This window comes from Xyrauchen texanus, chromosome 11, assembly GCF_025860055.1.
Source record: "Xyrauchen texanus isolate HMW12.3.18 chromosome 11, RBS_HiC_50CHRs, whole genome shotgun sequence".
In the NCBI taxonomy this organism is placed as follows: Eukaryota; Metazoa; Chordata; class Actinopteri; order Cypriniformes; family Catostomidae; genus Xyrauchen; species Xyrauchen texanus.
Genome location: NC_068286.1, coordinates 14,396,462 through 14,408,669, shown reverse-complemented (window position 1 = coordinate 14,408,669; position 12,208 = coordinate 14,396,462). Strand labels below are relative to the sequence as shown.

Below are 12,208 nucleotides of genomic sequence, written 5' to 3'. Positions count from 1 at the left end.
AATTTATTTCCCAGCTAATACTGTTAATTATACAGGGAACCTTCTAACGAACATACATTCTGAAAATATAAAATGTAACTAATAATATTTTATTAGTTATTCATCATGTCACATTTTGGCTTTTGAAAAATAACAAAACCACATATTCAATCAATAAAATATTACATTTCATATTTTCCTTGTTACATTTGTATTTTTAAATTGTATAATTTGTACCATTTACAACAATTTACATTGATTTGTTGAACATGTGCTAAAACCAGTCTCTAACAAAAATTTCTGTAAAGAGCATCTGCAAATGAGCGCATGTGAACGAGAGAGAGACTCAAACGGCTCTGTCGTCCGTGCTATGCATTATATATTTTTTTTGCTGTTTTTGATCCACAACTGACTATAGACGACAGAAAGGGTATTAAAAAGAAACATTTTAACAGAAAACTCAGCACCTGGTCACAGCATTCTACAACAGTGGACTCTTTATCAGCATACTGAAGCCAAAATCCTTATGATTTACAAGGATGGATCTACCCTTTTGAAGATTGCAAACATCTGTAACGTAGCCACTGTAAAAATAAAGCACAAACACTACTGGGAATTTCTGGACCTCTCTCTCCTCCTAACGTGGAACCATAGCACAACTACCGTGGATGTCAGAAACTATTTTAAGAAGACCACAAATGTGTGTATCAATCCAAGAGTGAAAGAGTATCCCAAAAACAAACAGTGGCTCCTACTATTAGAATATGAATCAAATGGAAGCGAGCGGGAGCCAAGGCCAAATGTACAAAACAACATAGGAGAGGCTCTGCCCCTGATTTAATGACCACTGTAGCCTCAAATGTTGCAGGCAGCTTACCCAACCTATAAAAAACACACATGACTTGCTCTCTCTCTCTCGTGCCACACCATGTAGTGTGTGTGTGAGAGAGAGAGGAAACATTTGCAGCTGTCTGCCTAGTAGTGAACGGAACAATAGGAAATGTGTGTCCAATACAGAGAATCGGTTGAGCAGGACAGCGGGGTTTGCAATATGTGCTGGTGACTTTGGTTCGGGGGATTGTGGGTGGGATGATTACATTGTCCTTGAAAGTACACACACAGCAGTCAGTTTTATCTACGACTGAAACTGTTTTCCAAATTTCTCCAACTTCCCTTCCCATAAAGCAAACAGACTCTCGTAGAAAGTCGGGGATGGACACACACACACACACAAATTCCAGCTTGTATTGTGGCATGTCAGATCCTGTCTCGGCTAAATAATGACTGAAAAACACTTCCCATTCTTTTACCTTATATGTCACTCTTTCTCTAAATACCCTATGACATATGTATGTCCTCATTCCATCCCCTAACTTCTGATTGAAAAGTGTGTAATTGATTAATCACTCAGCTTTCAGACTTTCACATTCAAGAATACTTATTTTGATAATCAAGCAGTCAAACAGTGCTATTTATTGGTATTTTAATAATATTGAATTGTCAGCTCACGATAGTTAAGGATGCAGGGTTTTTTTTAAAGACGCAGCAAAATTGCTTGTTCTATGTACAGTACAGAGCAACGATCAGAACATCAGGCTAGCTAGCCAAACGAAAGCAACGACTATGGCAAAGCATCAGGAAGAGGAAAAAACATAAAAGAAAGTGAAAACATGGGTTTATTTGGTTTTATTTATTTATTTATTTCGATTTATTATGATTTAATTTGGTTTCATTGAAGTAATGGACAAAGTGTGAATTGAGCATGTGATTTGTGGTGAAAGACTAAAATATGAAAAGAATGAATAAACTGAGTGCGCAATTGAGTGAGATATACAGCAACATATATTCTCCATTTCTTTTCAACATTAACAGATTGGCCGATTACAAGAGCTATGACACATTTCAATAGGTTGTACTGCACTCTTTCAATATAGATAGTTATTCATGTTTTTTCATGCTACGTTGGAGAGAAAGCATTGTGCCACTCCATTTGAATGTGCAGCACAAAAGCATTATAGATTATCTAAACAATATTTATTGTTTGTGTTTTGTGATAAAAATGGATATAATTTGAAGGCTGAGACTAAAGTCGTGTTTCTCCAAAACACTTCTTCAGGTTACAATGATGGAACGCATCACATGTGCATATGTAGTTAAAGGGAAAATTGTATATTATACGGAGCCTATATGCAATTTGGAACAAAGAGAACTACAGTATGTTTGTGTTCTCTGGACAGACAATTTAATCTTGTGAACCTGTGCATATTGCTGTTGGGCGTTTGCAGGAGAGGGAGTCATTCAGGATTTAGAAAGTTAGAATAGGGGTCCCCATTATGGTCTTATATTCTTATGGATTTGCATTGTACATAGACATTAGGAAATAAACCTAACAAAATAGCCATGTTCTGCAAATTGGCACTTTTATATTACTTGAACAATGTATTTGGTGATTTGGAAACAGTTCTCTTAAGTTTGATGAAGACGAATGAGAAACACTGAGTGAAATACCACAATATATTGTAGTTTTGAATCGAAATAGACCAAAAATAAAGAATTGCAATAATATTGTATCATGAATCAATTATCGATTTTAAAGCATATCACCAGTTACATTGTGATTCCCACCCCTACTTCCAACACAAGTAGTTTTCTGTTTTAGATGTGATGTCTAGCTGGATATGATTCACAATGAGGGAAATAAATAAGGCCATGTCCAAAACTGAAGGCAGCTGACTTGTTGCACAGCCAGTTAATAGCTTAACAGGTGTTTTTGTATGAACGTACCTCCTAAGGAAACTGGGTTGAGATAGAGGTCTGCATGGGATTGTTTTTTCCCCTCCTGCAAGTTTCTATCAGGGCTCCAGACTAAAAAAAAATTAAATGGTGCTTACCTGCCTGCTTTTATAACGGACAGCTTCATGCCTAAAGGGCAGGGCTCAAACACCATAGCAATATTAGTATTGACATTATATAAGAGGTTTCAACTAGGTCATGTGGAAGAACACTCTCCATACGCGTCAGCTTAGTGACGCAATGTCAAGTGTACTGAGTCTTAAGGGAACCCGAAGTTCTTTTCGGGCAATTCATGAAAAGTAATTTGTTCATGACTCTCTTGCGCCATGTTTGTTGTTGCGTTCGGTGCAGCGAGCAGACACCGAATGGATGAAAAGCGGCACGAGACAGACGGGTGCATGATCCAAAGATGTATTCAATAACTCACAAGATGATATCTGACGAAACCGCATATGAATCCACAAAACCCATCTGTCGCCAATGGTGGCTAGATTTTAAGTTTCAGTCCCAATAAATTTGTGGTCGCATTTGCAACCATTTTAGTTGCAGTAAGGAGCCCTGTTTTACATAAAAAAATAAAAATAATCAAAAGTGCTTGCAACTTAAAAATGGTTAGATACATTTATTGTTACGATTGTGTTGAAGTATTTAATTTGTTGTTTGGCTATTAGACAAGGCAACTCCATGAGCACGCTAGTATGCTCAGACAATGTCAAAGCCTGCCCCCCCCCCCCTCCCAATTTGGAATACCCAATTCCCAATGTGCTAGTCCTCGCTGTGGCGTAGTGACTAACCTCAATCCGGGTGGCGGAGCACGAATCTCAGCTGCCTCCGCATCCGAGACCATCAACCCGCGCATATATAGCGTGTGTGGAGGATTCACGCCATCCACCGCGGCATCCACACAAAACTCACTACACTGAGAGTGAACCACATTATAGGGATCACAAGAAGGTTACCCCATGTGACTCTACCCTCCCTAGCAACCGGGCCAATTTGGTTGCATAAGAGACCCGGCAGGAGTCACTCAGCATGCCCTAGGATTCGAACTAGTGTACTCAAGGGGTGGTAGCAGCATCTTTAGCACTGAGCTACCCAGGACCCCTGTATTTTTTTTTAAGAAAAAAAAAATTAAGATATTCTTAATAAAGTATTTTAGAACTTCTTAAATTTCAAGAATTGCACTTACGAAACATGCTTATGAACTTCTAATAATTTATTATAAGTTTTTCTTTTTCGTGAATCCAGCCCCAGACCCCTAGGCTAACTTGTGTTTACATTCTATGCTGCCATGGAAAATAACTATCAGTCTGTATCAGATTGGGGGCTTCAGTAGAGACATTGTTGAAGATGTTGACTTCCTTTGTGGTAACAATTTGTTAGTGTTTATTATTTGGGTTAAAATCACTAAATCTGTTCATTAGAATCTATTCTGAAGCATTGCATTCCTCTAATAAAGCAAATATTTTCAGTGAATGAAAACTGTAGACAGTCCACAATCTGCCATTTTTTTAGATGTTCAGTGTATTTTTCCACAATGCAGTGCGAATTAGACTGTCTTACTAAAGATAACAGAGTTTGATTTTTGTAACCAGCTTTCTATGGCGGCTTTAACTTAACAAGTCTTAAGTTAATGGCTATGTTTATGCAACCAGCTTGAGCTATACTGCTTGAGAAGGCAGCAATGTATAGGACACCACCAGAGCTCATCTTAGCTGTTAAACTGTCATGGGACAACTCTCTAAATAGGCCTGACCTAGAACACCTTGAAACTTGGGCAAAAATCACAAAGCATGATTTAACACCACAGGTACACTACATCTGCAGAGTTTAGCTTGCTTAACTATGCGTCAAACCAGAAATAATGCAGTTTGCTTTAGCATCACAGGCATTACATCTTCAATGCATCATCAAGGCCATTTTACATCATTAACGCCAAAGAGCTCTCATGACAGACAAATCAAAGGTAGCAATGGCAGTATTAGACATAAGCCACACTAGGCCCAAGTAATTCAATTTGTCAGGTGCTTAATCCTTTGCGTCTCTAATGGGATAGCAGAAGTATTAGACAGCTAAGCCTCCAAGCATCCAAACTCTAACCACATAGCACCAATATACGGACAGATCACCAACAACAGCTCGGCTTCAACACGGTTTAAACACATTAAGTAAATAAAGCCTGCTATATAACAGACTCCAGCTGCAGCAGGACGAATATGATCATGTGCACGTGGGAGGCAATTCAGACAACAGCTGCTGACTTCTGCTTCAAATATGAGGATTGGGGAAGAACGATGTTAAAGGGATCATGATTTGAGGAATGAATTTTTCCTTGATCTTTTAACATTGCACTATAAAAACCTACTGCAAGTTTCAGAACTCAAAACCACATCCTCACTGCAAGAGCATTTGTTGAAACCAAGCTGCCAAAAAGACACATTCGCTACTTCCTCCACACTGTGATGTCACACTGTGGTAGACATTTGCATCTGACCGCCTCGGGTGCATAGTCCCAAAATATGGTGAAATTAACTTTGTATTCATATGCTTTAAAATACTAGGCTAATAATTGAAGATTAATTTAATATCTGCTACATAGCTAATGGTAAAACTGTATTTATACACAGTGTATTTTCAACTTGGAACAAAAGACAACTATGTTTGTGATGTCTGGGATCTCTAAATGATAAATTTGTATACAATTAACTTTTTCAGTTTTCTTAGGGGTTCCGATGTTCTGCGTGCTCCGATGACGACATCATAAGATTATCGTATTGCATATTGCATTTTTACTCCATATAATACAGCCCTAGTTTGTATTTTTTTTACTTAAATAATATTCCATGTGAACCTCAGAAAAAAAGGCATGTCACGACTCTTAAGGGAATCACAGTGTGCCTTCATACAAACAGATTGAAATGCAATCAGGCATCAGAGGAGGAAAACACCAACACAAACCACTCCGGTTCATGGCACCTGTAGTACCATTTTACATTTACATTTATGCATATGGCAGACGCTTTAATCCAAAGCGACTTACAGTGCAATTATTACAGGGACAATCCCCCCCGGAACAACCTGGAGTTAAGTGCCTTGCTCAAGGGCACAATGGTGGTGGCCGTGGGGTTCGAACCACTGACTTTCTGAGCAACAGCCCTGTGCTTTAGCCACTACACCACCACCACTCCATCACGCATTTTACCACACATCACGCATGTCTCCCAGTTCCTGCTGACTCAGGCAACACTGAAATGTAAAGAACTATACACCATCAGCACTGGCCTGCCTCTAAACTAATGCCCAGTGAGCTTTGGTTCACACACAGCCAACTGACCCTCAATCAGCTATGTGCTTTCACCCATTATATAGTGCTATAACTGGTAGTGGTTAAAGGGGACCTATTATGCAAAATTCACTTTTACACGGTGTTTGAACATAAATGAGTGTTGGCAGTGTGTACACAACCACCCTTTAATGATAAAAATCCACCCAGTCCTTTTTTTTAATACCCATTAATCATAATCACCGTCTCAGAATAAGCCGTTCGCAGATTCTGTTCAATGTGACGTCACTTTGTAGAGGCCCTGCCCACGACTGTTGATGGACACTGCCGCACCTGTACACCTATTATCAAGTGAACATTACGCAACGTGTTCAACATGTTTGTTTATTTGTTGCTTTGTTATAGCGCATAGCGAACGTTGTAACAGTATTTGTGTGTGTTGCTCATCCATCGTTGCAAATCTGTTGAAAGAAACTGTACAACCAATAAATAAATGTATCAAACATGGAAAACTGGAGGACAACAAAGTGGGTCAAGAGATAGAGTCTACCTTTGTTTTTGATTTTGTTAAAGTCTTTGGTTTTGTTGAGGTCATGGCTTATCGAAACGGGCTTCTCTGTGGCCAGTTTCAGATTTTCCAAGTGTAAGGAAGTGATTCTAATTGCAAATGTTTGCTGCTCTATATTCTGCATTTCAGCCCACGCTACGCCAGATGCTCCTGTCTCTATTTTAAGAGTTAGTTTTCTGTTGTGTGGCCAGTAACGTTCTTTTCCGTTAACAAAACCAGAGATGGACAATTTTAGGCACTCTTTAAAAAAAATAAAACTACAAACTATTTCGCCCTCCTTGTTCACTCCTCTCCTCCCTCCCTGTGAAACTGGAGTTCAGTTCATCAACACCACTGGGCGGGGACAGTAGAGCGAGTTATCAACATGCTTCGTTATTACGTCACAAAATAATTCTTCAAGTGTAAACGCAAGAGAGAATAATTGACGCATTTTAAAATGGCCTACGTTTTTTACACTTATTTCAGCGTCTCACGTGTGAGTGTCGCGTTTTTAAACCCTGTGTCAAGAACGTAAACTTGTAAAAAGCATCTCGAGACACCTGCGTTCTTTTCAATTCGTTGCGCTGCATTTAGTTCCAATGTAGTCGATCGCTGGTCTCTCACTCACACACACACACACACACACAAATAACAATTTTTGGCGCACCTGTGAACCTCCTTATGGATTGCTTGGAAACAGCGTGGAATGTGTGTTATTGTAAGCATTAAGGCTAAATACTAACAATGGCATAATATAGCAGTGTTAGAATCATAGATCAAGCCAAATTGTCTTGGATTCAAATAACCATTCAGAAACTTCCTGGTTCATTCTCAAAGATGTTACTTCTGACTCAGTCTCTCCCTCATCAGTGTCTGACTCCGGTTCAAACATAAAGGGCTGAATACCACTATTTTCACTGTCAGTCATAATGCTTATGATGTCTAGTTATCTGAGGCAGAGATGTCAAAACGCCACCCTATTCTGGATACGGGGCGGGGAGCACCAGCTCTTTTGCATTTAAAGACACACAAAAACAGCTCGTTTTTATTCCCACCCAAAAATTGGCATTTCCAACATGGTATAATAAATGATCTGTAGGGTAATGAGCTGAAACGTCACAGACACATTCTGGGGACACCAAAGTTTTAAAATTACATCTTGTGAAAGGCGGCATAATATGTGCCCTTTAAGAGCAAGGACGCGGCATTTATTGGCACATCAATCAAGTATTAGCCATAACTTCTCATTCAGGCTGCATGTGAACCAAGCACGAGAGACCCGGAAATGGGCGAGCCTGTGACGTATCGCTTTTTAAATATCAACCTGAGACCGTTACCAGGTAAAAGGGAGGGACCGCTCGTACTTTCTCTTCCTTGATTTTGAAAATCCAAAGTACAAGTGAGAGGGAAAGAGGGTGGACGTGCTTTTTTAAAACAACATATCCGTCCTTCCGCGTTTGAAAGACACACCCAGCTATTAAGCGGTCACTACCGCGGTCAAACGATTTGGTTAACAATTTCTGAGTCTTTCTTAACGTATTCGGTGGGTGGGGGCGTTTCAAACCGGCGAGTGTTAACGGGTACTCTTTTATCAGCCCTCTCAGGTCAATGTAGACGATTGTGAAAATGTCATGCATTCCTGCTTTGAGGCTTCATGTTTCTACTCAGAGCCCAAGAAGCATCATGAGTGACACTGACACACGTTGAGTGTCTCATTCCACTCAGACGACTCGTGAGGTACAATCTCTCACACACACAGTAACCTACTGTTTCACATGTGTTGTGTGTAAATGAGAGTCACCGTGAACACACTCACATTGAACCGCGCCTTTCCCTTCCCCCACCTACAAATACCCACTCAACAGGTTTCTGAACTTTCTTATAATAATGATTATTGCATATACCGGGATAGTTATCTGACTGAATTTCGCCATCTTCGCAAACCCGAGAAATACCGTGATGAGGCACACGTGAGGCGGAGATCAGTTCAGGTAAACCAATAGTGGAGACACTACACCTGAACCCAAAAGACGAGCATCCCGAGCCAATACATAAGTTAAATAAAATCAAATTTAAACTCAAATAAGCTATATAACCAACAAAAACAATCAATCCAAACACAGGATTTGATCATTTGCGACTCCTAATATTTCCAAGAAACGATTGTTTTAATGATCGGGTGACTTCCGCAAACTCAGGTGTGTTTGTGAGGTTTGACCTGCTTTACTGCAGTGGACATTTCAACCTCAATGCCATTTATTTAGCCACATCAGCATTTCAACCCACGTTAAACCTACACTAAAAAGTCATCCTGACAACACCTGAACATTAAACCATTAAGTATGTTACAACCGAGAAGCTGCAAAATTAAGGGAATTTCCCAATGAGAACTTTAAAACATTGCATATTTTTTTTCACGCGAGGCACTGACGCTAATCTACATGTTCAACCAGTCTCAACTAATCTACAACCAGTTGTATAATTTGAAGAAATCATGGTTATAACATAGGAAGAAGTAAAAAAAGCAACATCTATTAATAAGCACATAAACCAAATCCCAGTTTTAACCATTAACTTTATCTTTTCTCTATATCCTAGAAATCAACAGACTGCAATCCAGTGCTCACAATGCTTATTTCACCATGCATATCATACAAGATCATGGAAACGACTATGCAGAAGATTTTAAACCCAACTTTAAGATTTTCTTTCCCAATGCTCCACGCAACAAAATGTAACTCGGCGCTGGTGCCTTCTCGCTTAGCACGGCAGCTAACTCCACTAGCCTGCTAATATGGAGAGCTGGCTAACTTAGTTCTGCTCCTAAATCACAAGGCCAAACACGGGAAACTGGAGGACGACAAAAAAGCCAAGAGAGATCACAAACAAATAGAAGAGTTACCATATAGTCTACCTTTGTTTTGGTTTCGTCAAAGTCCTGATGTGAGGTCGTGGCCTATCGAAACGGGCTTCTCTGTGGCCAGTTTCAGATTTTCCAAGCGGTAGGAAGTGATTGTAATTCCAAATGTTTGCTGCTCTATATTCGGGCGTTTCAGCCCCACGCTACGCCAGACGCATCTGCACCTATTTTAAGAGTTCGTTTTCTGTTGTGTGGCCTGTAACGTGCTTTTACGTTAACAAAGAAAAAGCCTGAGATGGACAAATTTAGGCACTCTTTAAAAAAACACACACACACACACCAATCTATCTCGCCCTCCTTGTTCAATCCTCTCTTTGGTCGTCGTCCCACGGTGAAGCGTGTGACTCTGACCCCTCCCTGTGAAACTGGAGTTCAGTTCATCAACACCACTGGGCGGGGACACTAGGGCGAGTTATCAACATGCTTCGATATTACATTGCTAAACAATTCTTCAAATGTAAAAGCAAAAGCGTGTTCTTGACGCACTATAAAATGGCCTACGTTTTTACACTGCGTGTTTTTTCAGAGTCTCACACAGGAGTGTCAGGGTAAAAAGAACGTAAACTTGTAAAAAGCGTCTCGAGACACCTGCGTTCCTTTCAATTTGTTGCGCTGCATGTAGTTCCAATGTAGATCACTGGTCTCTCACACACACAAATATCTATTTTGGTGCACCTGTGAACCCCCTCATGGATTGCTTGAAAACAGTGTGGAATTTGTGTTATTGCAAGCGTTAAGGCCACATACTAACAATTGCGTGATATAGCAGTGTTAGTAACATAGATAAAGCAAATTATTCGTTAAAAGTGCTGTAAGCGATTTTTTTTATGAAATGGCAAACAGAAAATGTCACTATTATTACCTAAAGATATGAATGAAATAAAATGCCATATCTAGTGGGGTGAAAGGTGGAAATGATTCTTGGGGCCTCACAACAAATTATACAGTGTAATTTTTTTTTAGGAAAGGGGTCCAGAGCAATATACAGTCAGGGGGCCCATAATACCATGCTACGCAATGCTACGGCACTGATGAAATAGGTGCAATAAAATACCTATAGTTTCTGTATACAGTGAAAAACTTAATTGGCCGTGGTCTGTTTGATAATTATTATACATATATATTTTATTTTGCTTTGTGAAGTTCAAGAACTGTTAAAACCACTTACAGCACATTTAAGTAGTGAGCAGACAATTCCTGGCTGAGTTGACAATGGTGCATGCTTTGTCAAGCCATTTTCATCATGGTAATTGCAAAATTAATGGGTAAACACAGTGTGACAGAACTGATATTGGGTTTTAAATGATATTATGAACTACTATACAGTGTATGTTGTTAGTTGAGATTTTACAATTTGGGCTATGCTGACAATTGAGGAGATTCCTTTCATCCTGCTTGATTAATCATTAGCTTCTGCTACATAGAACTCACATGATGGCATGTAAAGCAATCAAATTAATTATTAATTTGTTGGTTGAGTCCAATGCATTTCTTTCTCTTCTTCAGAAAACTTCCTGGTGTCATCAAATGGATAGATATATTATTGTCATTGAGCAATTGATGGTTTGGTCAATGGAAACAACTATTACAGCATTAGTAAATACCAAATCTTAAAAAGTGCTATCAGATGCATCCTCAGGGCAAAAGTCTAAATCTTTTCTGCTGTAAACTTCCATAATAATCAAACACTTTTTTTTATACCATGCACCCAAATTCATATCATTATAAGTTAGATATTGGGGGGATGACAAATATGCTTTGTCATCTATCTGTGCATTAAAAATAACAGTTCTTAAGAATATTGGGATTTTTTTCTAGATTGACTCAGGATCGGTCATATCTGGTGGGTCAGTCAGGCATCGGTCATAGCTAGTCACAGTCATCTGATCCTCCTGTCAAGTGTGGGATATGCCGTAATATGATGTAACTTCCCCTCCCTTCAAGGGAATCAAACTCAACTGATGCTCAACTGACAATCAGGATGGGAGTTTGTGGATCCAAATGCTTAACAGGTGAGTCAGAGTAAGGCTTGCCCATTTTTACTCTCTTTGGGCTTGTACAGGAGAACTCTGTAGAACACTGTTTAGGTTCATAGGTCACTCCCTTGGCCCTAGGGCACACAAAAACCCTTGGCAGCTATAATGTAGGCTTTTCCACGGTTGTCCATGTGGTTTTTCAAATCAGTGTTATTGAAAGGTCACCTGTCAGATTGTAAATTATAACTAGCCACAGCAAGTTAGGGAGTAGTTTCAATGTAGTAGTCAGTCATAGCAGGCTTGTGTCAATGCAGCAACTTACATTCGACCACCCACACTGGTCCTAATTACTTTTACTTTCCCAGTCTTTATCAAATGTTGGTTAATATAGAACATTGTACAGCAAGTCTGTTTAACTGCCATCTTGTGGTATTTTAAGTTTCCTTTTGGTTGACCCATTTGCAATGGATTATTAATTTTTTAAATGGTTAATTATGACACAGTTTTACACTGATAGTGCCAATTGCTCACATTATTTATACTATGGGCATTATATCTGTTTCAGTTTTGGGTCCCCAAGTGGTCAGTGTCCTCTGAATAAATCTAGCATTGTTCATTATACCGTCATGTGAAATGCATGAGGAAAACACAAACAAGAAAGACTCTAGACAACATGGAGAAGATCAACAGCCAGCAAAGCCCATGAAAGA

At 39.4% G+C, this 12,208-nt stretch overlaps 1 protein-coding gene across 5 annotated transcripts in view; it reads right to left on the bottom strand.

The window, feature by feature from the left end:
• The window catches only part of LOC127651826 (catenin delta-1-like), a 55,282-nt gene extending 45,424 nt beyond the window's left edge, over window positions 1–9,858 (bottom strand). For all 5 annotated transcript variants that reach the window (XM_052137854.1, XM_052137858.1, XM_052137855.1 and 2 more), the window contains exon 1: window positions 9,517–9,858. The gene's annotated coding sequence lies outside the window, so the exon portion shown is untranslated. The remainder of the gene's footprint in view (window positions 1–9,516) is intronic.
• Between the last annotated feature and the right edge of the window lie 2,350 nt (window positions 9,859–12,208).